General features: G+C 40.8%; 2 long non-coding RNA genes across 4 annotated transcripts in view; one reads left to right on the top strand and one right to left on the bottom strand.

Annotated features, from left to right (window-relative positions):
• The first annotated feature begins 6,835 nt into the window (after nt 1–6,835).
• LOC125614378 overlaps nt 6,836–26,161 on the top strand; it is a 23,547-nt gene continuing 4,221 nt past the window's right edge. The window contains exons 1-5 of one of the 3 annotated variants that reach the window (XR_007344983.1): nt 6,836–7,385; nt 17,884–18,130; nt 19,903–19,982; nt 25,105–25,251; nt 25,722–25,932. This is a non-coding gene — a long non-coding RNA (uncharacterized LOC125614378). The remainder of the gene's footprint in view (nt 7,386–17,883; nt 18,131–19,902; nt 19,983–25,104; nt 25,252–25,721; nt 25,933–26,161) is intronic. The other 2 variants (XR_007344981.1, XR_007344982.1) reach the window with 2 other exon arrangements.
• Nucleotides 25,635–26,161, bottom strand: part of LOC125614379 — a 5,454-nt gene continuing 4,927 nt past the window's right edge. The window contains exon 3 of the long non-coding RNA XR_007344984.1: nt 25,635–25,804. This is a non-coding gene — a long non-coding RNA (uncharacterized LOC125614379). The remainder of the gene's footprint in view (nt 25,805–26,161) is intronic.

The following is a 26,161-nucleotide window of genomic DNA, read 5'->3' as shown; positions in this document are numbered from 1 at the left end:
CAACACTAGAATAAAGGATGCTATGGAATGATCGATAGACCTAAATTGTTGTAAGGATTTACATTCTGCATGGGGTGCTAAACTATCAATTCTGCATAGATTGCAAAATGTTAAGGACACACAATCTCTACAGTAACTACTAGAAAATAACACAAAGAGAGGATGTCGGTCAGTGATAGAGCACTTGCCTGGCACACGTGAAGCCTTGGGTCTCATCTCCAGCACACCATACACACATGAAAAGCCCACAAAGAGAAGTGATCAAGCGGCCCACAGATAAATTATAATGGAATTCTAAAAAAAATAAAATCTTCAAATACTTAGAAAGAAGGAGCAGGAAAACAGAATCAAACACAAGGGCAGAAACAGAGTTCAAGAGACAAGATGGCACCCTCAAATTTAAATGTATTAATAAATACGTTAGCACATTAGCCATCAATAGACTAAACACCCCAAATTTTTTTAAAAAGCTTTTTTCTTGTTGGATATAAAAGCAAGACCTAATCATACCTTGTCTAGAAGATAGAGATTTCAAATTATCAGCTTTCTATATGTGTGTTCTCTGTGAATAGTAATATCAGTAAAAGCACTTTTACTTCTTTTTTTTCCAAGCTTTAATTTTTTTCCCCTTGCCTTAATGAACTTCCTAGAACATTTGGCACCAGATTCAGCACAAGAGGTGACAGATCAATTCCTTGCTTTGCTCTAGATCTTAAAAAGTGTTGAGTTTTTCACTGTTAAAGATGATATTGAGTATATATTTTTGTGGTTAGTCTTTATCATTTTGAGAGTGTTTTCTCAGATTTATAATTCCCTGAGAGTTTTTTAAAATCATGATTGATGCTTGATTTTGTGAAATGCTTTTTTCTATACAATATGAGATAAGTATGTTTTCCTCATTAATTTTATAGATGTTGTGAATGAACTGATCAATTTTTAAAATGTTTTAAAACAAATTTATTGAGATACAATTCACACACTATTAAATCTACCCTTTAAAAGTACACAATCAATGTACATATTCACAGAATTGTGCACTTATTACCACAATAAACTAGAATATTTTCATCATCCCAAAACGATACCTTATACCTTCTAGCAGTCAGTCTGTGTTCACAGCTTCCTCTAACCTCTGAAAAACACTAGTCAACTTTCTTTCTCTGTGGATTCACCTATTCTGGATTTTTTTTTTTTTTATAAATGGAGTCACGCAATATATAGACTTTTGTGTTTGGCATTTATTTATTTATATAGTAGTGGAATTTTTTTTTTTTATTCGAGGCATTGAACCCAGGAGTTTTCAACCACTGAGCCATGTCCCTAGGCCTTTTTAAAAAAAAATTTATTTTGGGCTGGGGATGTGGCTCAAGCGGTAGCACGCTCGCCTAGCATGCATGCAGCCTGGGTTCGATCCTCCTCTCTCTCTAAAATAAATAAATAAATAAATAAATAATATATTTTATTTAGAGACAGGGTCTCTCTGAGTTGAGAAGCACCTTGCTAAGTTGCTGAGGCTGCCTTTGAACTTGTGATCCTCCTTCCTCAGCCTCCCAGATCTCAGAGATTACAGATGTGGGCCACTAAACATACGCCTGGCTCATTGTGGGAATTGAATGCAGGGCTTTGCACATGCTAGCCAAGTGCTCTGCCACTGAGCTATTTCCAGCCCTTTTCAAAAACTTTTGAGACAGGCTCTCCCTAAGTTGTCCAGGCTATACTTGAACTTGCAGTTCTCCTCCTTCGGCCTCTCAAGTAGCTCAGATGATAGGCATGTACCACTGCATCCAGCTGTGTCTGACTTCTTTCACTTAGCATAAAGTTTTTGAGGATCTTCTATGTTGTCCAGTGTATCAGTAATTGTTTCTTTTTTTTTTTTTTGTATTTCTTAAAACACTTTATTTTTTTATTGATTATTCACAACATTACAAAACTCTTGACATATCATATTTCATACATTCGATTCAAGTGGGTTATGAACTACCATTTTTACCCCAAATACAGAGTAATTGTTTCTTTTGCATGACTCAGTGATACTGCATCGTGCCCACGTACCACATTGCATTTATATATTCATCAGTGGATGGACTTTTAGATAGTTTCTACATTATATTAATGCTGCTGTCAACATTCATGTACAAGTTTATGTGAAGATATTTGGTTGCATTTGTCTTGAGTAAATACCTAGGAGTTGAATTACTGGATCATTGGATGATAGAATCTTCAAGTGTTTGAGGAACAGCCAAAAGGTTTTCTAAAATGAATGTACCATATGAGCTGGGGTGGGGGTGGGGTGCATGACTGTAATCCCAGTGGCTCAGGAGATTGAGGCAGCAGGATCGAGAGTTCAAAGCCAGCCTCAGCAACAGAGAGGTGCTAAACAACTCAGTGAGACCCTGTCTTTAAATAAAATACCAAATTGGCCTGGGGATGTGGCTCAGTGGTCGAGTGCCCCTGGGTTCAATCCCCGGTACACTCCCCACCAAAATGTACCATGTGATATTCCTATCAGCTATATATGAGGTTTCCCATTTATCCACATCTTTGCTGAAATTTGTTATTGTCTTTCTTTCTAAAATATAGACAACATAGTGGGTGGGAAGTAGCATCTCACTGTGGTTTTGATTTGCATTTCCTTACTGGGTAATGATGGTGGACATCTTTTCACATGTTTATTGGCCACATTTGTATCTTCTTTGGAGAAATGTCTATTCAAAAACCTTTGTCCATTTTTAATTGAGTTAGTTTTTTAAAATATTTTTTAGTTGTAGATGGACACAATACATTTATTTATTTAACTTTATGTGGTGCTGAGGCACAAACCCAGGGCCTCACACATGCTAGGTGAGTGCTCTACCACCGAGCCACAACCCCAGACCTGAGTTAGTTTTTTTTTTTTCTATTATTGAGTTGTAAGTGTTCTTTATATTCTAGTTACAAGAACTTAATCATAATTTGTAACTATTTTCTGCTATTCTGTACATTGTCTTTTCTCTTTCTTAATGGTATCATTTGCAACAAAATATTTTTATTTTGATGAAGTTCAATTAATCGCTTTTGTTGCCTGTGCTTTTGGTGGCCCTAAGAAATCATTGCCTGAATCAAGGTCATGAAAGTTGCTCCTAGGAAATACTGTTTTCTCTGTTTCATGACTCTATGGAACCATATATACATATGGATTCTAGAGAGTAAATATGAACAAAACAAAATATCTGGGAGACTTGAGGCAAACACCAGTATGGTTTTCCTCCCAAGAAAACAAGATAGTGCCGGGCATGGTGGTGCATGCCTGTAATCCCAGACGCAGGAGGCTGAGGCAGGAGAATTGCAAGTTCAAAGCCAGCCTCAGCAACCTGTGAGACCCTGTCTCAAAATGAAAAATAAAAAGAGCTGCAGATGTGGTTCAGTGCTTAAGAACCTCTGGGTTCAATCCCTGATATCAAAATAATAATAATAATAATAATAATAATAATAATAATAATAACAACAAAAGATGGCACCCACATGGCACCTATGCTTATATTAAGTATTGAAATGTTGAAACCCAGCAAGAGTTGCTTTTGAAATTCACAGAAGGAAAAAAAATGATCCCAATGCATATTTATTAAAACTGCAATTTATAAAACATCTTTTATTTTCAATTTCTCTTTTTCTATAAGAATAGACAGTTCTATATACATGCCAGAATGACCAAATGTCCTACACTTAATGGTTTTGGATGCAAAATTTTTTGGAAATAATTAATTAACATAAAATCCAGTCTTCTGAAGCATATTTAATGACTTCTGAAGTGGTAATTCTATAAAAGTCCAGACAAAAGCACACAAAAAAGGAAATTTTCAAACCACACAAAAATCCCATATATAGATTATGTCATTAGAAGTTCATGTCTTCAAACCTCTGCACACAACCACAGACACATACACGTGCATGCTCACACCAGAATACACAGGGAGGAAAGGGCAGATACAATGCATTGACATATGGAGTTGATATAATGAAGAGTATTCCCTCATACCTGTTTTCTATTACTCCATTTATCATTTCTTTGCCATATGTATATGTTAGGTCTAGGAACTGATCAACACTAAAGGAATTTTATGGAATTTAAAAATAAACTACTACCATGAAAACTTAGGCTATTGGAAAGGATCCATCATGTAATAATGCTGAGCAAAGAAAGAAGAGCCCAAAACTCCACCTACATTTTTAAATATTTATTTTTTAATTTAGTTTAGTTTAGTAATGTGTTCATCTGTGGGTTAATGCATGTGTGCTTCAGGCATCTTGTAAGCAAATAGGGGAGTTTCTTGATATGCAGTAGGATATACTTATTTAGTTAAATAATGTTAGTTCTCATGAGCCATTGTACATCTTGTTTACAACACTTGAACACATGTACCCATTAAGCTGCCAATAGTGTATCCCCTGGGATAGGCCGATTTGGGATAAAGTGTTTCCACATGACTTTCATAGATTTGTGAAAGATTTTTCATAATGCGTATATTATATTTGTAATTCAACAGCAAATCCAGAACAAATGTGTACTGAGGCAATTATTGGTGAAAACTTACTATACTGCCCACATGAGGGAGCCCTAAGGAATCTGTATTCCTGAGTATACACCAGGAGACATGCAGACACAACTGTATCTCACAAGTCTCTGTCTGCTTCAGGTTGAATTATCCATGATTTCACTGTACTTCTTTATAAACAATGTGGTATTTGAGCATATTGTTAAAGAAACACGTCTAATTTTTATTTTATTTTATTTTTTAACGGTACTGAGGAGGGAACCAGGGCCTTGCACATGCGCCACAAGTACTCTACCACTGAGCTACACCCCCAGCCCCAAGAAGCATGTCTAATTTTGAGAATATCAAATATGATAGGTCACTTTAAAAAAAAAATCTATTTCAAAGAGTGCATAATGAAGCCTGGAAACTATTCTAGCTACAATAAGTATAGAAAACATATTTGAACACTGAAAGTACAAAGGAATTTTAATTTTTTTTAGAATAGGAGATGAGTCAAATATTTTAAACATTTTACTCCTGTTGAGATGGAGCCACCATTTATTTTTGGATTTATGACTTCTCAAAATTTGAATAGCTTGCTTGTAGCAGTTATTGTTTTAAATCTCTGAGATAATAAGGCTCTTTGTAGAGTACAATAAACAAATTTTAATTTTTTAAAATATATGTGTGGGGCTGGGGTAGTGGCTCAGTGATAGAGTGCTTGCCTAGCATGTGTGAGACACTGGGTTCAATTCTGAGCACCAAATACAAACAAATAAATAAAATAAAAAAGTTCATCAATATCAAAAAATATATATATGTGTGTGGGAATATGGAAATTGTATAATATAATGATGAATACTTTGTTAAAAATTACCTTAAGGATTCATTCAATTGCTTTAAGAGAAATACTTTAATATGTAACCATTTATATGTGTGGGCATGTTCAAAATTTATGTCATCTATGTATGTATGTATGTATGTATCTATCTATCTATCAATCAATCTTCTGTGATGCTGGGGATTGATCCCAGGACCTCTCACATATTAGGCAAATAGTCTACCACACAGTTATTATAGCTTCAAGTCCCACAATATTATATATCTGTAAGCATGATATTTATTATAGTAATGTTGTAATTAAACTTCACCCTCTTTGTTCATATGTCCATTTAGTTTTTATAATGTCACAGATGTCTCTATGAGCTGTAGTTATCTAATGCCATCTGATTTTTGTTCACTACCTTTCTATTGGCATTACCTCTATGATTAGTAGAGATCCCTTTAACAAAGTTGTTTATGACTGTGCTTTACTTTTTTCAATTTTTTTTTGTGTGTGTGTCTGTGTGTGTGCTTTGCTCTTGATCAGCACCTGTTTATTTTGGGAATCCTTTGCAAGTACCATTCCTTAGTAACTTACCAGAAAATGCTGTTAAGACTGCTCCCTAAGTTACATGTACCTTTGCAATCAACTTATAGGAAGCCATTGGCAGTCATAAAAATGACATGGGAACATGCCTGTATTCCGATCTTAGATGAAACCATGAGACTCGGTTTCCTCTGGCTGGCATTCACCCAGAGTATCTGTATCACTGCTAATGGGTGCTAGAGAGTGGGAAGTCTTGAGACTCTCTGGACACAAATCTTAAGAATTCCAGAAAAAAAGAAGCTTCTCCCTGAGCATACAGGCCCAATGCTTGGGCCAGAAGATAGAGCAGGACTCCCAGGGAACCTGGGAAGCCAGCCAAGCCAAGAAGCACAGGGACTGGTGCTTAGATTTGCTGTTATCCAAGCTCTTAGGTGTAACCATTTCCTTTTCCCACGAGGTCTGAATCCCTGAGGTTTGTCCCCTGATACTCCAAGACAATTTGTGCCATGAGAAAATGTTGGAGATATATTGCTGAGTGCAGAAAAGCGAAATTGTTGAGATTTAGGTAGGTGGAAATTGAATTCTTGAACTGAAAAGACCCCTGATGAGAGTAGGTTGAAGCCTCAGTTTGACTTTAGATGGAACCAAAAGCAGAATCACAATAGTGTGAGCAGGTTTTTTTTCAAACTGGGCAAAACAACAAGGCAACCTTATTTCCTGGGGGTTTATCTCTGGGTAGCCTTTTTTTTTTCCCCACACGGGAGGGGCGGGGGAGAGGGCCGACCGAGGTGGCAGGGAGGACAGGGCAGTGTAAAATCCAGTTCCTGGAGCAACACTGACATCATGAGGTCATTCTGGGAAAAGCCCCTAGGCTTTCTCCTTGAGAGGAAAGATCCTCCTTAGTTTGGAAGGATTTGTTGTGTGAATCCTTCCAGGAGGAACAGGGTCTCAGTTCCTTTTCCTGAGGAAAGGTCCCAGTGTAGGTGACAAAGACTGGGTTGCTGTGAGGATGTCCAGACACAGGAAGTCCTGGGGTGGAGTCTTGGGATCCTCCCAGTGTGGGAGGGACTAGAGGAAGCCACCAACAAAGTTCTGGGCCTCGGGATATTTGCATCTTTCCCTGCCCCTTAGATCTTGAGAACGGCTGACACGTGGTCTCCACAAGAGTGGGGCCTTGGCCCTTTTAGGTCGGAGGGTCAGAGGACGGAGGGCAGGACAATAGCAGGTGGCTTAGAGAAAGACTCCATGTGCTTGCCGGAGGTCTCAGGGACACCTAAATGGCTTGGAGCTAGGAGGGCCTTGAAGCGGTGTGGAACAACCCAGCCAGGCCAAGAAGGGTTAGCGCTTCTCCTGGGAGAGCAGAGCACCCACGAGCAGATGGGGACCAAAATCAAGGCAAGAGGAGGAAGAGGAACCAACGTTTTAAAAGCCCTTGGCTGCTGGAGGTGGCATTCATTACCTGTGACCTCGCTTCACTTCTTCATTCTTGGCTGTCCTACCAGGTACATTGTGAAGAAGCATGATTCTTTCTAGAAATGCAAAAAGAGGCAAAAATTTTAAATATGTTAGTATTCCAGCGAATATTTCATAATATTTTAAAAGTGTTAAAGCTACAGATGGAGGGAGCTTCTTTGAACGCTCCAGGTACCAGGGAATTTGAACATTAATTTTTAAAAGTAGGTATTGTACCTGCAAAGATGCAAGAATGATGGCAACGCCATCTTGATTATTTCTTCTTACCGGGATTGAGGTACCATGTACTGTCCAATGTGCTGTTTCTCAAATATTGAATGCTTTGCCAGCAGCAGGTAAATTTTGATAGATTTCTTGAACTAGACATCTCGAAGGTGCCTGGGAATGTGGGAATGTAAGTCAGGCGGTAGTGCCCTTGCCTAGTGTGTGCAAGGCCTGGGTTCCATCCCTGGCACACACACACACACACACACACACACACACACACACAAATAGAAAAGTAAAGTACAAAAACATTCCTAAGCACTCAGATATCTGTGCCTATGTGCATGTGTCCGAAAGACTTGATGGGAACTGCACCCAGTGTGCATCCAGTTACATTTAAGGAGAAGCAAACATGCATCCTAGTGCATAAATGTGGAAACATTTTGAAGTTACATGTTTATGATCGTGGTCCATGTTACACTTGGTGTGAGTAGGCGTTTCAGTGAAATTCTCAACCAACATATTAATGTCTGCTTGTCTTAACAATTATATTAGCAGATGTTAATGAAGATTTTAGCTTCATGTAAAGAGTGTGAATGCATCCATTTCAAAGTTTTCTTAGGATAGGCCATGTGGGTGATGGACTTTGAGAAATAGCAGTTTCTTCTTGTTTGAAACGTCCCTTTAAAACCAAAACATCTGCTAAGTTTGGGTCCTTCTTGATCTTGAGGAGATACTTGAGCAGGTAGGGTGACTACTTAATTTTCAAACCAGTATACCTTTCCCAGCTTTATTGAGGTTTGATCAAAAAGGGAAAATTGGATGCATTTCAGGTATACAGCATGTATTGATACATGTTTACATGGTGAAAGGATGACCACAATCAAGCTAATTAATAGATCCAGCCCCTCATAAATACCTTTTTGTGCACATGTGGTGAGAACCCTTGAAATCTTATTTTCAAGAGAAATGCCAATCTGAACCTTCATTTATTGAATTCTGTTTGCTCTCCAGTTTACACAGAAAAAGATAAAAATTTGGTATACGTTCTGAAAAGTAGATAAAAAAAGGAACCCTAGTTTTCTGAGACAGAATACATAGTGCCTGTTTAATTATATATATATATATATATATATATATATTATTTTGTGTACATGTATTTTAGATATTTTATGTATACAAATCTCACCATAGCAATGATTAGGTAAGGCAGGACTGAAAATCGCTGAGTCCACAGTATTACAAGTATTTTATGTCCTATATATAAATTTTGAACAATTAGATGAGAACCTAATGTTCTTTCATGAATGGGTCAACCAAGAAAGTCTTTGGAAATATTGTATTGTCTAAAATCCAGCTCTTGCAAACTTTTCAGAATAATTTCAGTCTACCTGGAATCAGAAATGAAAATTTGAGTTTTAAGAAATGATGCATATATAAATCCAATTTAATTGTAAATTTAGTGCAGTGTGTCACTATAAATAAGAATGGGAGTAAATATGGAAAGCCTTATTGATGATTAGCACTTTTACTCTTGATCAGCATTTGGTGATTTTTCTAAATTCTATGCAAGCAGTATATCTTGCTTATGCTAAAACACGAAGACTGACCCCCAGGATTAAATGAGTGGGACATGCATACACAATAATGTCATTAAGGGTCACATAATGACTTACATGGGGAAAACTCATCAGCTTCTTGACCAGAATTTATACGAGTTCAAGAATATGCCTCAGTCTGAGAGATTCATACTGTGGAATTTGGATATGAGAACCCACTGGCCCCTTCTCTTAAGGTGCTACAACTTCCATTTGAACACACAAAGCCAAAGGCTCAGGTCAGCAAATGGAGGCCTCCCAGAGAAAATGGCCATGAGACAAGTCACCTGACCTGGGCCCCAGAATTTTAATTCTCTAGGCCCTTATTTGCATCTGTTTTCTCACTTTCGTACCCCGGACCTCTGATAATTGCTCACGGAAGGAAATAACTTGAGGAAATGTTGGGAATCCAGGCTGAAGAAAGAAGAGCAGATCTGCAAAGGCTTGGTAGAGTGCAAATGGAATTCCTGAAAGACAAAGAGCAGTTGATGCTCTGGGGGGTATAGGCCTCAGGTGGATTTCAGAGTGAGACCAGAAGCAGAATTTCCCCAAACAAGGCAAGCTCCCTAGGCAGCTTCCTTTCTGGCTCTTTTGTCTTTGGGTGGCTGGCTTTTTTTTTTTTTTTTTTTAAGTCAAGTGGGTGGGAGTACAGGGGCCTGGGAAGCAGGTCTAAGCAGCTTTCCCAAGGCAGTACTGCCACCAAAAGGAAGTAGTTTGACAGAACCCCAAATTGTGAGGGAACTCCATGAGGCCCAGCAGTTGAAAAAGGTTGGGCCTTTTGTGAAAGTGAGTGGACCTTAGTCCTGAGTAGACCTCCTTGACTTCAGATCAGGAGCTCTGGACAAAGGCGGGAAGCCAGGGAATGGGACAATCTCCCCAGTGAAGGCAAGCCTAGAGTAAATCACTCAGATCCTATTTTTTTTTTTTTTTTTTTGCGGGGGAGGAGTCTGGGCATTCTTCTTTTTCTAAGGGACAGAAATGGGTTATTTAGCTGTCGGCCTTCTCCTAAGGAAGATGACATCCTTGAGGTTTGGGACATAACCGTTCATTCCATGATAGCAAGTATTGTTCTCTGTGCCTGCGACTTAGTGAACACACAGCAACACTCCACAGGAAGTAGAAAGTTGGCACCAAAGAGGACCACTGAGGCTTCTTTTCTTTGCGAGAGTGGCAAGGGAGAGTGGCAGAATGTCCATTGTCCAGGTTCTGCTATAGCATGTAGTTTTGTTTGTTTTATTATTATTATTTTAGTTGTACACGGACACAATACCTGTATTTTATTTATTTGTATGTGGTGCTGAGGATCCAACCCAGGGCTTCACATGAACTAGACAAGGCGCCCTACTGCTAAGCTATAGCTCCAGGCCCTAACACTTGGTTTTCTTAAGCCTCTGGAAAGATTGAAATCCTACTCCAAGTCCTCATAAAGGGAGTTGTTCACAACTCGACTTAGGGATGAAAAAACAAAATTGGAACTTCAGGATCAAACCTTTCCACTTGGTGAATATGAGGAAAATGGAAATTTTAAAAAGCCTCTTTTGGGTTGGGGATATAGCTCAGTTGGTGGAGCGCTTTCATAGAATGCACAAGGCCCTGGGTTCAATCCCCAGCACCACAGATAAATAAATAAATAAAAAGCCTATCATTCTCTTCTTATTACATACATGAATAATTGAAGTTCAACACACACAAACATGGATTCAAAAAAGGGAATGAGATACCTTCAAGCCAAGCAGCTAACTTTGTAAGGTTTTAGAGTGCTTCCAATAGTTTGCTTTATTAAGCTTTATTAAGCTTCTTGACTGAAGACGATCATTTGACTGCTATATATTTGCTCCATTTGTGCATTTTTTTCAAGATAAGTGTTAGTCTTAGGATTTGAGCAACCATAAAGGAATACTATAAGATTTACCCAAAAGAAAACTGTCAGGTTTCCCATGAATATTCAATGTTATTGGAAAGTGCTTATCATCCAGTGTTCAGTCAAGAATTCATGGTACCATTAAGGAGACATAATGAATTAAATATTATAATTTACCTCTTAAACAAACAAACAAACAAAAAAAGAATTTGCTCAGCATGGTGATGCATGCCTGTAATCCCAGAAACTTGGGAGACTGAGGCAGGAGGATCACAAGTTCAAGGCCAGCCTCAGCAATTGAGCGAGTCCCCAAGCAACTTAGCAAGACCTTGTCTTAAAATAAAAAATAAGGGGCTGGGGTTGTAGCTCAGTGTCAGTGGTTGCTTAGCATGTGTGAGGCACTAGTTTGATCCCCAGCACTGCATTAAAAAACAAATTAATAAACAACTAAAAAAATTTTTAAATTTTTTTATATTTTATTTTTTAGTTGTAGTCGGACACAATACCTTTATGATTTTTTAAATTTATTTTTATGTGGTGTTGAGAATCGAACCCAGGGTGTTGCACTTGCTAGGTGAGGGCTCTACTGCTGAGCCACAACCCTAGCCTCTAAAAAACATTTTAAAAAAATAAAAGGGGCTGGGGATGTGGCTCAGTGGTTAAATGCCTTTGAGTTCAATCCCAGAACCAAAAAAACAAACAGCCCCAGGACACCAAACTCCATGTATATTATAACCAGTATTGATTGATTTGAAAAAATGGAAATGTTTAGTATATGTGTGCATGTGTGTTTAGCACTGAGATGTAGGCTAAATCTACTTAATTAAATATCAGATCTTTATTCACTTTAAAATTTTTTTTCGTTGTAGTTGGACACAATACCTTCATTTTTAAATTTATTTTTATGTGGTGCTGAGGACCGAACCCAGCGCCTAGCACGTGCTAGGGAGCGCTCTACCACTGAGCCACAACCCCCAGCCCTCTTTATTCACTTTTACAATATTTAAACAAACACACTCATCAAGCTGCTAATAGTAGTTCCCTTCGGGAAAGCGGGAGTTGGGATCAAGCGTTTCCATTTGTCCTTGATAAGCTGTGTATTTAAGAAGGCATCAACATTTTTGTAATCTGAGGACCAGTAAAAAACAAATGTGTGCAGTGCAGAGTCATTGGTACTAAGTTTCAACTTGTTGGCCATTTGAGATTTTGAATATTTGTGTCTCTAACTGAGCAGGGAAAACAGGAGAAATCAAGACATTCTAGATTTACAAGTCCTTGTCTCCTCCAGTGGGCCTTACTTGTGACCGACCTCTCTGTACTTCCCTTTACATGGCTAATGTGGCTGGTTATTTTGTAAGCAGGGATGCTTATTCTAAGAAATGCAAAAGCTAAGAAGCAAAATTAAAATTATTACATATTCTGAAGAATAGTTGATGATATTTGCAAAGACCTCAAACTATAATAACTCAGGAAAGCTTATCTGAACACTTGAGGTGAAAGGTAACCAGGATTTTAGGTTAAAAAACGTATATTTGGAGCCGGGCGTGATGGCGCACGCCTGTAATCCTGGGGGCGCCAGGGGCAGAGGCAGGAGGATCACAAGTTCAAAGCCAGCCTCAGCAATTTAGTGAGGCCCTAAGAAACTCAGTGAGACCCTGTCTCAAAATTAAATATTCAAAAGGCTGGGATGTGGCTCACCAGTTAAGCACCCCTGGGTTGAATCCCCAGAACCAAAAAAAAAAAAAAAAAAAGGAATTCAGTTTACTTTGTATTGATCTTATACCTAGACAGTTTTGATACATTGTCTTATATGTATCTATAGTTATACAGGACATTTTATTCTATGATTTTTGTTCTGGGGCAATTGACCACAGAGTTACATCCCCAGTTCTTTTTATTTTTCTGCTTTGAGGCAGGGTCTTGCTAAGTTGATGAGCCTGGTCTCCAACCTGTGATCCTCCTGCCTCAGCTTCCCAAGTCGCTGGGATAACAGGCATGCTTCACCACACCTGGCTATATGTGGTATTTTAATTTTTTTAATAATCCTAATGCTTCAATTCCATTTTTTTTTCTTCATTGCCTGCAGGAATCTATGCAGTAGAATTGTGATTGAGTAAACATCTATTTTTACAGCTGAGAAAGGAATTCTTTTGCTATTTCCTCACTGACCATTACACTTAGGCGTAGGTTTCTTAGGTGCCTGAAGTACACTGAGTGTGTAAATGCCCTAATTGTTCCTTTTCGTGTGTTCAAGCCCTTGAAATGTGAATTTTCAGCTCCTTCCATCAGAAGATTGAGTCTGAGCCTGGTGTGGTGGCACTTGTAATCCGAGTGACTCAGGAGGCTGAGGCAGGAGGATCATAGGTTGGAAGCCAGCCTCAGCAATTTAGCAAGACCCTAAAGAGAAAATGTCTCAAAATAGAAAACGTAAACAGGACTGGGTATGTAGTCAGTGATAGAGTGCCTCTGAGTTCAACCCTGCATATTGAAGAAAAAGAAATGTGGAGTCTGCCAATGGTGAGCCGATTGTCAGTGTAGGCCTCGGGGTCTTGTGTACTTCCATTTCTGCCTTGCAGACTTGCTATCAGGGTATAAATACACTCCGGCGAGGCTCCTTGAGGATGAGATGCATGGGGAGGAGAAACTAGCAGCCTCCTCAGTGAATTTACCCCTGAACATGGAAGAGACAGGATTTGTCGAGCCTCCAACATGGCCCAAAGCCCATGACAGACGCTGGAGAGTCCTTGCAAGACCTGGAAAATAACAGCATACTTGCAGATTGGTGAGTGATAATTAAAGTTCTTCTTTTAAACCAAGTTACCAACTAGTTGTCGAGTGGAGTTGAAAAGTAGTTTTTCACACAGCATGACAAATTGATAACAATAATCTGATTATGGAAATTCCTTTATTTTCATGGCTTCATTAAAACTTATACTGTGAATGCTCTTGTGTTTTGTTTTGTTTTGTGCCAGGAGGAGCACTCAACCACTGAGCCACATCCCCAGCCGTATTTTGTATTTTATTCAAAGACAGGGTCTCACTGAGTTGCTAAGCACCTCGCCATTACTGAGGCTAGCTTTGAACTCACCATCCTCCTGTCTGGGCCTCCCAAGCTGCTGGGATTACAGGCATGCGCCACCGCACCTGGCTGCTATTCAGATTTACCAAATATGTTTTTGGTTTTCTGGAACCTATTGAGATGACCATATACTTGTCTCCTTTTCTTGGAAAATCAGGGAGTGACAAGTATTCCTTTTACAGGTTATCCTCCCTTGTGCTCATGAGGTGAATACAACCTGGTCATTTTATTTTCTTTTACATAATTCTGAATTCATTTTACTAAGATACTAGAATTTTTGTGCTTATATTCATGAGTGGGTCTCTAATTTTATTTGTACTCACACTCTTTTTTTTTTTTAGGGGGGAGGGTACCGTGGGTTGAACCCCCAGGGTTGATGAACCACTGAGCCACATCCCTAGACCTTTTTATTTTTTATTTTGAGAGGGTCTCACTAAGTTGCTCAAGCTGGCCTCAAACTTGCTGTCCTACTGCCTCAGCCTACCAAATCACTGCAATTACAGGCAAGTTGATGGGATCACAGGTATGTGCCATCATGCCCGGCTATTTTGTTTTTAGTTTTGTTGTTGTTGTTGTTGTTGTTGTTGTTGTTTTTTAAAGAGAGAGAGAGAGAGAGAATTTTTTAATATTTAGTTTTTAGTTTTCGGTGGACACATCTTTATTTTATTTGTATGTGGTGCTGAGGATCAAACCCAGCGCCCCGTGCATGCCAGGTGACCGCGCTACCGCTTGAGCCACATCCCCAGCCCCTGTTGTTTTTATTTATTTATTTACTTATTTTTTGTAATAGGGATTGGACCCCAGGAGCACATCCTCAGCCCTTTTTATATTTTATTTTGAGATGAGATCTGGCTAAGTTCCTTTGGGCCCCACTAAGTGGCTAAGGCTGGCTTTGAACTCGTGATCCTCCTGCCTCCGCCTCGAGAGCTGCTGGGATTACAAGCATTTGCCAATGCACCCAGCCCCCATAGACTTTTTCACTTGGTAGTTTGTTTCTCTCATGCAAATTCTTTGATATATGAAAGGAGAGTATTTCATCTTTTATATTTTGTTTTCAGTAGAAGGAGATGAAGTCGTGGTCCAATGTTAAAGTCAACCATAAACAAAAATGAATCAGATCTGAAACTTTTACCTGTTTAAAAACATGTTTTACGGAGGCTGGGGCTGTAGCCCAGTGGCAGAGCGCTTGTCTAGCATGTGTGGCACTGGGTTCCATCCTCAGCACCACATATAAATAAACAAATAAAATAAGGGCATTCTGTCCATCTACAACTACAAAAATTTTTAAAAAAAAATGTGTTCTTAATACCTGTTAAGTAATATTTGTCATTTGTTTCAATGATTTGTTGTTTTCTGAAAAAGCTACAAAGAATAATAACATTGCTTTGCAGATGAGAAGAAATATAAACTAAAATGAAATAAAATCTTTAAAAATAGAGGGCACAAAACTAATAATATGAGAAACTTCCTGTGTTCCAATGTAAAAAGATGAATTATGGGACCAACTCTGAACACACTTGATTTGGGATTTATTCGTATTTGAAAACATACTGTTCAGGGCTGGGAGTGTGGTTCAGGGGTGGAGCACTTGCCTAGCACGTGTGAAGCACTGGGTTCTATCTTCAGCACCACATACCATTTCATGAATAAAATAGGGGTACTGTGTCCATCTACAACCAAATATATATCATGGTATTCAATGTGAGGGACTGTATGTCACACAGAGATGAGAGATATCAAAACGTTCCTCCTAGGGACCCAAACCAGCAGTTGCCTCCCAATTGACATAGACCTAGTGTAACCCAATAAATGGAGAAGGACTCCTTGAGAGCCTGAATACTGGTCATTTCCTTGACCAAACTTTGCAGATTCCTCTGAGCTTGCTCTTTGAGGAGACTTATGTTAGGGCCCTTTCTTGGGTCTGCCTAGCCCAGTTGTAACTAGAATCTTATTAAGTCACTTTAGCAAGGCTCCTCCTACCCTTGACATCACCTCCTAGTGATTTGTCTCCATCACTGTGCTCCTTGGCTATAAATAGGTCTTCCTGTGTTCAAAGTTAATCCTGTCTTTTTCTTTCTCCCATTGTTATTATTATCAGTATTCTGGGGATTGAACTCAGGGCCTGCCTCATGCTGGGCAGGTGCTCTAGCAACATTCCCAGCCCAATGCTCTTTTTTTAAGAAAAAAATATGGCCTCTCATTACGTATATAAAGAATAACATGAGAACAAGATGTTCTAAGGCTTGTACATTCTCTATAAAGGAGTTCTACTTAGTTCACGTGTAGTATGGCATCACCGAAGAGAAGGAAGAAGCCTAGCATAGTTATTCCTGAAGCAGAAAGCCAGTTTACTACATTCAATGCTGATTTCCCTACCATTTTTCTGTAGAAATACTGATTTGCTGTCGGAAATGTCCAGTGTTTAGCTATAAGTGATTAAAAGGGGCAGAGCGTGGAGTTTGGTACTTTTTTCCAGGTGAATTCTTCCTATTTCCTGGCTTCTCCTTCCACAAATCTATGACTATGTATCCTCCTAGGCGCAGTCATGTGACTTCTCCCTACTGATCTGGGCAAATGCAATGGGTTGTTGTGGGGAACAGAGGGAGGCAGCTAATCCCATGCCACCAGGCCTATCTACAAGCTTTTGATATTTGAACCTTTGGGCTGGGGATGTTGCTCGGTGGTAGAGAATGCGTTTAGCATGCCTGAGACCCTGGGTTCAAGAAGGAAGGAAAGAAAGAAGGAAGGGAGGGAGAAATAGGGAGGAAGGAAAGAAAAAATCCAATACTCTTGAATAAAATCTTCCTTGCCATGTTCGCAAGCAAATGGATGATTTTGTCATTGGCAATGGTAAGCCAAGTAAAGAAACATGATGCCTGATGCCTACAAATACCTTAATCCTGCCCCTGATTTTTCACAAGTTCCTTTTTTAGGTCTGAGAATGGAGATTTGGCTTCAAAAGCACACAACTTGATTATATAAGGGTACTTGGGTACCCTTGAGATGTAAAATCGAGTAAACAACACAACTGCAGGACCACCAAGAGTAAAAGTTGCTGAGAAAACGAGATTCCGGATGACGGTGGTGGTTGGGCCACAGTTTGGTTTCCAACAGAAATCAAAAGCACCGTGAGCTTCATTAACTGAACTGTGCACAATATTAGGCTGCCATGTTTCTTTGGGCCTTTTTTCTCTGGGTGGAGTTTTGTGAGACAGGAAGGGTGGCAGAAGAGTGCCTTGTCAGGGCTTGTTGGACTATTTAGAGCACTACTGCCATCACCTGCAAGTAGTTTCAGAATACTCGTGTCATTTTAGTTTCCTAAAGTGAGGCCTACTCGTTGGGAAAGATCCTGCCTGTCGAGAGACCTGACCCTGGGCTCCAAGGTGGGCCTCTGTGCCTTCTCTGGAGGCCCCAAGGGAGACCTGGACCCTGGCACTCACTTAGCATAGAATCTGGAGAGTCATGGGGCCTGGCGTGAATCAGCAGCAGCCTGGAGATGTTGTCACAGGACAACGTGGGGAGGAGCCTCAGCTCCTTTTGACAGTGTGGAATCTTAATCTCAAGCGTCACAAGAAAAGACCTGTCTTAAACTCATTATGCATTAGCTATGAGTCCACCACAGGAGAAATGCAGTGGCGTCTGGTATGCTTATTGTGTGCCAAAGACCACCCTAAATTCTGGAGCCCAGTCCACCTTTGGCTAGCTGAAGACATTCACAGGTCCAAATGGGGTTACCAAGACTTGAGGCTGATCTCCCTGTGACATGTCACCCTGTTGATCTCCAGGGTTGATTGAGCTGATCCGGCTGGCTAGGGGGAGACCCACTTCATCCTTCACTGCTCCGTGTGCATCTTTCCTGAACCTCACTACATTCAAAAGAATCATCTTCCACATCGACGAGAACCATACTTTGGTGAAGGTTATACAAGTAGCTGTGCTCCCCTGCTAGAAGCTTCAAACAAACTCTCAAAACACGGATGCCAAGTGGAGAGGGAGGGAGAAGGAAGAATTCTCCATGTCCAGAAGGAGGAGGTAGGTACACTGGTGTAGCTGATTTCTCAGGCCTAGAGAAAACGGTTGGTGGAGTTTGTTCTTATCTCCCACCTCACAAGAAACAGGCCCATGAGGGCTCTTGGTCACCAGTCAGATAGGAAAAGGAGAAGGATGCTGAGTAGTAGAATAGGATTTGTGAACCCAAGCCTCAAGGGCTTTAAATTCCTCTGGAAAAGATCGGGGACAAAGAGTTCCATGCACTCCCCTTATGACTTCATCTGAGATAGGTCTTTGCTTTCAGCAAATTTTGTTTGATCTGAGAGTTCTGCCAAGCACAGCAAATGCTGCTGAATGTCCATTAGGAAAAGACTGTTATACTCTGCCAGAAGCTACGAGGGATCCTCGCACCATAGCATAGTGACCTCACATAAGGGCCTGCTGGGTTGCGTTCCAAAAGGAAGAAAACCGAGAGGAATGCACCATAGGGCCTGCATTTATCTTTGAGTGGCTTCTTTGGGTGCGGTGTACATGGCTTCCTATGACTTTTTGTGAACTTGAGTTCCTCCTGCCTTAGCCTCCCACAGTGCTGAGATTACAAGTGTGCTCCACTGAGCCCTACCTCTACTGCCTTACCATGGTGTGAACGTTGGCAATATCTTGAAAGGAACCGGAAGAAGTGAGAGGCCAGTAGTAGTCCAGCGGCTACCAGCAGATTGTGACCCACTGTCATATGGCAGGCAGAGGTCTCTACCTGGTGTGGGTAGGTTTGCAGGAATCTCCCCAGGGTGAAATGCAGGTCCTGGTGGGCACTTCTCTGTTGTTTGCGCCTCTTGGTGCAAGAGTTAGCAGGCGTCCACTTGGTCTCGCTGTGCTAGGAGCCATGCGTCCCATGTTGTGGCACTGCCACAATGTCAATAATAAGCCAGTCCTTGTGGCGTGTTGCACGAACAGGTGTGCTTTTGAAGGTCTCAGGCATGCCTAAATGTCTCATTACCTGTAACTGAGACACCTGGAGAGAAGTCGAATTACCTATCTGGGACAGGAATCACTGACTCTTCTTCTAAGGGAGCATTTGCTTAAAAGCATGGAGCCTGAGCGGCACACACCTGGAATCCCGCAGCTCAGGGGCTGAGGCAAGAGAATCCCAAGTTCAAAGCCAGTCTCAGCAATTTATCAAGACCCTGACTAAAAATAAAATATAAAAAGAGTTGAGGATATGACTCCGTGGTTGATCCCCGCAGGGTTCGTTGGGACCCAGGTACCAAATAAAAATAAAAACAGGTGGAGAAGGAATTCAATTATTATTGTCAATTTCAAAAAAATGCAAATTAGACACTAGTGGATAGTGCAAACAATTGAATATGATCATGATTTTTTTAAAGTTATTGCCTACCACGGTGACATTGCTCTGCCATTACTTCATTTGATAGAGGCTGTTGTATAATGTGGATTGTGAAGAAGCAAAGATTGTGTCTTGAAATGAAAAAAAAAGTGGATATATGTCAGTGGTACAAGGTGATACTGAAGACTTTGTATAAAGTTAAAATATATAAAATTATATCTAAACAGAAATTGAATGTTAGTTGTGTGTGGGTACATCCATTTATATAAACACACAATTTTTAAAGCTTTATATTTGGAATCATGGTCTGTGTGAGAGTATGTCTGGAGGTGATATTTTTGATCGACCTATTTTATCCTTAGTTTTCTGTTCGTTTTCTTTTCTGGTGGGACCAAGGATGATTGAACCCAGGGACCCTTAACCACTGAGCCACCCCCAGGCCTTTTAATTTCTGTTTATTTTGAGACAGGGTCTTGTGAAGAAGTTCCTGAGGCTGGCTGTGAACTTGGGATCCTCCTGCCTCAGCCCTGGGAGCTGCTGGGATTACAGGTCTGTGTTACTTGCCCAGTTTCTATCTTTCGTCCTTTTATTTCTATTCCAATAAGCACACTTGAATGAAAGTCTTGAATGTGAAAGGTGTGAATACAGATACCTTGATGTCCTCTCAGAGCACACATCTGCATGACTGGATTCCAGAGATGGCTACTTTGAGCATTTGTTGAATTTTGCTTTCTTCATGGATTTTAAAGATAAAATTATAAGACAAAAATTTAGGATAAAAACATGAGAATCATGTAAAGCTACTGAATGTCTCTAGAATAAAAACGTATAACATAAAGATATAAGTAAATTTACATACTATGCATGGAATTTAGTCATGTATCTAATCTATAGATAATTAGATTTTTATGGATGAAAATAGTTAAGATATTTGGTGATGGACAGGCCACATGATATAACTCAAAGGTTTAAGAAAATCTGTACAGTTCAACTACTGAAATTATTTTATGGCGATAACAAAAATGGCTCAGGAATGGGAAGAAAAATATGGGGTTGGAAACACAGTGTGAATTCAATTTAAGATCAAATTTATTGTGCTACTTAAATATCTACATACAAGTTCGTGACAATGTATTAAAAGAATGGCAATAATATTCAAAGTGGTATAGGCATTGAACCAAAAGTGTGAAGACACTGCTTTTCTCTAGATCTGCATATGGCTAATTTCTGAGTCCTTTGGAAGCTCCATATATTAGTTATCCAAGAGAAAACATATGACTAATCCCTAAGTGAAAACCGGCGGTACACCTACAGCACAGCCATAGGAAACAGTCATCGGAAATTCAACGATAAGGGAACATGCTCGTGCTCCTAGGTCAGATGACAAAGCCATGAGAGAATATAGTTTGAATTTTTTTTTTTTTTTTTTTTTAAGGTGTTCATGGGATGAAAGCCAGGACTGTGCCCATTAGTTCATTGAAAAAAAAAAAAAAAAAAAATCGACAAATACAGTTGAAGGAAAAGAAAAAAAAAACTGTTTACAAATAAGATGATTCTGTAACCCATGTGATAAAATATTATGTATAAGAACACATAGAACACATAAAGATACACACCCCATAGAGTCAAGACTAGTAGTAGAAGCATATTTCATGCCATGGACACATGTCATGTTCTCATCTTTAATGAGGAGGAAAAGGGAAATGGATGCTGAAGGAAGTTTAAGCATCATGGCCTCCTTGGCAACCTCCTGAGAAATTATTGCCTCTAATTCAGTTCAGAGGATGTGAAACCAAAGGAATGCTGGAATCCCCGCTGGCCTTGGAGCATGGCCAGGTCACTGACCACCTGGGTTGGTGACCAGTTGGCCACAGAAGCTCCCCTCCAGCTTCAGCAGCCTGCTCACTTGTCTGCTTTCATCCCAGGGATTTCTCCTCTGATGCTGTGTCATCTCCAGGGGCAGGAACACTGAGTATAGAAAGCCACACCTGAATGGACGAGATCCTGTGGAAAATGAAGTTCCACCAGGACAAGAGTCCCGAGGAAAGAAGAGGAGATCCAGGCCCCAGTGTGGTTTCTGATGAAACCTGAAAGTGTTACCACTATTTACCGGTGCCAAGACCTTGCTTCCCCAAATGCTGAAGTATAACACCAGAGAAGCAAGCCTAGGCGAGTTTAGAGTGGAAAGTAGAAGCTTTATTAAAGGACAGCAGAGGTTTCTTTTCTTTATAGGTTTCTTCTCCCCAGAGGCAAAAAGGGACCCAAAAGGCAAATCCCTGGAAGAGCAAGGTCTTCCCTTTTTTTTTTTTTTAATAGCTAAGGTCTTCTTTCAGCTTTCCTACACTTATGTCCTTTGTTTCCCTTTATCTTTCAGTGATAGAATGCAGATGGGAAGCCCCAAAAGGTGGTAGATATAGGTGGGCTGAGAGGTAATCTGGGCAGGAAGGGCCTTGGGCATCTCTAGATTACCACTTCCTTGTTTGCTGCCAGCTGATTCATGAACATTTCCATAGGATGAGCTCTGGGCCTTGGGGACATTAACGTTTCACTTTCCCCAAGTGCTGCTCTGGTTTCCTGGACTCCATTCTCTATAATGGCCTCCATTTTATTTATCTTACTCTATATTACAGCTGACTTACCTAACTACACTAATTACCTATCTGTAAATCAAGCTTCAAAAGCAATCTCAAGTTGGAGGCCAGTCTGACCAATATGCAAAATCCCCTCTCAAAATAAGAAATGAAAAAGTTTTTGAAAATCTCAATTCGAGTTCCAGCACACACAAAAAGCCTCCTAAACAGCTTGTTCCAACGTAGAGGGCAAAAGGCAAGAGAGCCAAGTTTCCTAAGCCCTTGTCTCTGGGAGGCGTTTTTTCAGACAAGAAGGGCGGGAGAAGAGCGCTCAGGAAGAGGGCTGGTGGCCATGTCTGCAGCTCTACTGCCATCGTGCGGAAACAGTTTCACGACACCCAGCTCCATTCAAGCCTCCTTCCCAGGAGGCCTAGTTCTTGGTCAGATCCGGCAGGCAGGGAGTTGGAAGATCCTTGGGCTCAGATCTGGGCCTCCTTGCCTTCTCCTAGGGCCCTGAGGGAGACCTGGGCACTAGCGCGGCCTCAGCATAGAACCTGCAGAGCAAGGGGCCAGATTTGACCCATAGCAGCCAGGAGGTGTTTCCCACAGGAAGTTGTGGGGCGGGGCGTCAATGTTAAGCTGGGTGGACTGGGCCTGAGGGACACAGTGAAAGGATAATGTAGGTTCTTCTGGATGCTTCTTTCTTTCTCTCTCTCTCTCTCTTTTTTTTTTTTTAATGATTTATTTTATAGTAGAATGCATTTGGACATATAGTACACAAATATATGTACTTCTCCTTCCTGTGGCTGTACATGGTTCAGAGTCAATCCACTAGTCCGTTCATTCATGGATACTTATTTCCTTGAGCAAGAGATGGCACTCCCTTTTGTGAAGTCACCTTGCTGTTATGCTTGAGTCCCTTGTCCCCCAGGACAGGAACAAAAAGGAGAGGCCAGTTGTAGGTGGCACAGGGCAGCATCAGATGTGTTTCCAGTAAGTCACGTGCGGACCCAATTGTATGGTGGCCATGATGCCCTGAAGAGAAGGGCAGAGGAGAGTAGGAACAACTCTTAGTGCAGGCGATGTGCTAGAGCAACAAGCACCAAGAACAAGAAGGATCAACACTCCAACCTACATTTGGAAAGCTGTTATTTGGTGGAACCTATGCAAAAATTCACTTAATGTGTGTCCACGTTCTTAATATAACGGCCAAACCTGTGCAATTTTAGACGAAAATATAGAGATAAATCTTCCCCTTCTGGGATTTGGTAGTGGTTTCTTGAAAACAGTGATGAAAGCAGAACTATGAGAGGACAGGATGGATGGTGGGGAAGTCCTCTCCTTTTGCCTCAAAGGACATGATTGACAGCAGGAAGATGGAGTTAACAGAATAAGAGAAGGTAGTTTCAATTATCTGGAAACTTTCTCACACTCAGAATTCATGAGGTAGCTGGTTCCATAACTTGTAAATTGTGCTCTTATCAAGATGGGTATGCATGTACCGCAATACTGTGCCGACTTTATAATCCCTCGGTTCAAAAAGAAAAATGGCATAGCTGGCTGGAATGGTGGTTCCTGTCCCTGTTTTGGAGGAACCTCCATACTGATCTCCACTGTGGCTGTGCTAACATACCCTCCCACCAAGTGTGTCCAAGGGTTCCTTTCCCCAAGATTCGCCTGATTATACCCATTTTGGAAGTGGGATTGGCTCCCTGTGATATCCCTGCCATAGGCTTTCCACTTTGTGATTCCTGAAAGTTCTTGTAGCGAAAGTATGACATTTCAAGCATTCCAAAATAGATACGGAAGTGGATATGTGCCAGTGGTGTACAGTGATGCCGCAGACTGCAGGAAATGACACAGGGTGCCCTTTATCTTCAGAGAAACACAAATGTGCGATGTGTGGGTGCATGCATTCGTAAGCACACGCAACATTTTTAAAGCTGTGTATTTGTGTGCCGATGGTCACTATTAGAAGGATTGCCATGCAGTATGACAATTTTGGGCAAGGCATTTATATCGTTAGTTTTATTTCCATGTAAATAAAGAGACTTTAATGAAAGTGGATAGCTACTTGTGAGCACAGGGAACACACCTTGGCAAGGTGCCATGGTGGCATATATCCTGGTGTCCAAATAGGAGAGATGTCGACTTTTGTTTTCTTGCCTCCTTGTCTTGGAAGTAGGAATTTTAAAAAACTGAATGTTGTCTTGGTATGTAATTATTTATATATTAATACAATAGGGAGAGGATTATTCAAAGAAGCATATATGTTATATAGATCTACACACATGCACACATATATCTGTTGAAGGATTTTATGGGAAAAACTGTTAATAAACATGAAATATTTTGAACAAACCAAGCCAATACATATGAGAACTTTGTGAAGGTTTTAAAACTTCCACTAAGCCAAGTCTTTCAAATATGCTGTGAGTACGCCAAACACTGCCCAATAATCAGAAGGGAAAATATGGTGTCTAAGCACAAGGCATAACACTGTCAAATTTCAATGCAGCGTTATTGTAGAATCTCATGATATACAACTTTGTATCTATGGATTGAAAAATTGGAGTTGAGTAAGCAAAAGATTATGGGTGTTTCACATGATGTCTGATGATGGTGGTTTTCTCTCAATCACAACATGGCTGCTTTCTGAATCCTTTGCAAGTTTCATGTCCTAGTTACCAAGGAGGAAAGACATGAGTGATCTGTAGGTGACAAGCAGTCATAGACATGCAGGGTAAAGCCAGGGAAAGCTGTCACAGGCCATTCTGTGATATGGGAAAACACTTGTGCTCTAGGGTCAGATGATGAAGTCGTGAGAGAACACCTGTCACCTGTAGGAGAAGAACTGATGGTCACTCCCATGCACATGTCACTGCTGGTGGGATTGTAGAGCATTCAGTCTTGAGCTCTCTGAATCCCTGTGTGAGGACTGCACCTAAGGGAGGCCTCCCCCTGGGCCCACCCTGCCTAGAGACTGGGTCCAATGGAATAGGAGTCCAGGGAGCCTGGGAAGGAAGTGAGTTGGGCTGACACCCAAGTGTCCTGCTGCTTTCCTGAGCCCTTGGTGTAAACATTTTCAAACTCCTTCCTAGGCAAGGATGCCAGAGGTTTGCCTCCAAGAGCCCAAGATAAGTGGATACCATGAAGAAACGCTGTAGAAACAACACTGAGTGAGGAGCAGAAAGGGGAAGACTTGTGACATGGAAACTTAGTTCTGGAAGAGAGAAGGTGCCCATGGGGTGAGTGGCTAAGGTCTTAATGGTTTTTGTTTTTCTTCCTTTTTTTTTTTTTTTTTTTTTTTTTAGTTGTAGATGTACACCATGACTTTTTATTTATTTACCTTTTGTGTGGTGGTGCTGAGAATCATACCCAGTGCCTCATATGTGCTAGGCACGCGCTTTAATGCTGAGCCAAAAGCCCAGCCCTTAAAGTTTTTTGTTTTTAATTTTGTCTTTTTCTCTCTCTCCTGTGCTATTGGCTGGGAACCCAGGGCTTGTATATTGGATCTCATATTGACATCAAATGGAAACTAAGCCAAATTTTAGGAGTGGAACACATTTCCGCAAATTGAGCAAAATGCAAAGTTTTGAAAATTACAATCCAAATTCCAAAACCAAAACGCATCCTGGACAGGTTGTTCCAACACAAGGGCCAAAAGACAAGGGAGCCAGTTTTCCTGAGCCTTTTTCTCTCGGCCGCGTTTTTTCAGACAGGAAGGGCGGGAGAAGAGCACTCAGAAAGAGGGCTGGTGGCCATGTCTGCAGCTCTACTGCCATCGTGCGGAAACAGATTCTAGATACCCAGCGCCATTCAACCCTCCTTCCCAGGAGGCCTTGCCGTTCAGCAAATATGGCCAGGTGGATGTTGTAAGACTCTTCTGCTCTGATCTGGGCCCCCTTCTCTTCTCCTAGGGCCCTAAGGTAGACCTGGGCACTGGCGCTCCCTCACCTCAGAACCTGCAGAGGATGGGCCCAGAGCTAACTAGGGACAGCCAGGAGGTGGTCCCACAGGAACTCATGGGGCGGGGCCTAGGTGCCAAGCTGTGTGGACTTAACTCTGAAAGCATCATGCAGGCGCTTGTGGATACTTCTTTCTTGCAGGTTCCTTGGTGCAAGAGGTAGCAGTGCCTTTCGTGAAGTCACCATGGTG

The sequence above is a fragment of the Marmota marmota genome, unplaced genomic scaffold (assembly GCF_001458135.2).
Source record: "Marmota marmota marmota unplaced genomic scaffold, marMar, whole genome shotgun sequence".
NCBI classification, from domain to species: domain Eukaryota; kingdom Metazoa; phylum Chordata; class Mammalia; order Rodentia; family Sciuridae; genus Marmota; species Marmota marmota.
The sequence above is the reverse complement of the archived record's forward strand: the minus strand, read 5'-3'. Positions and strand labels throughout refer to the sequence as shown.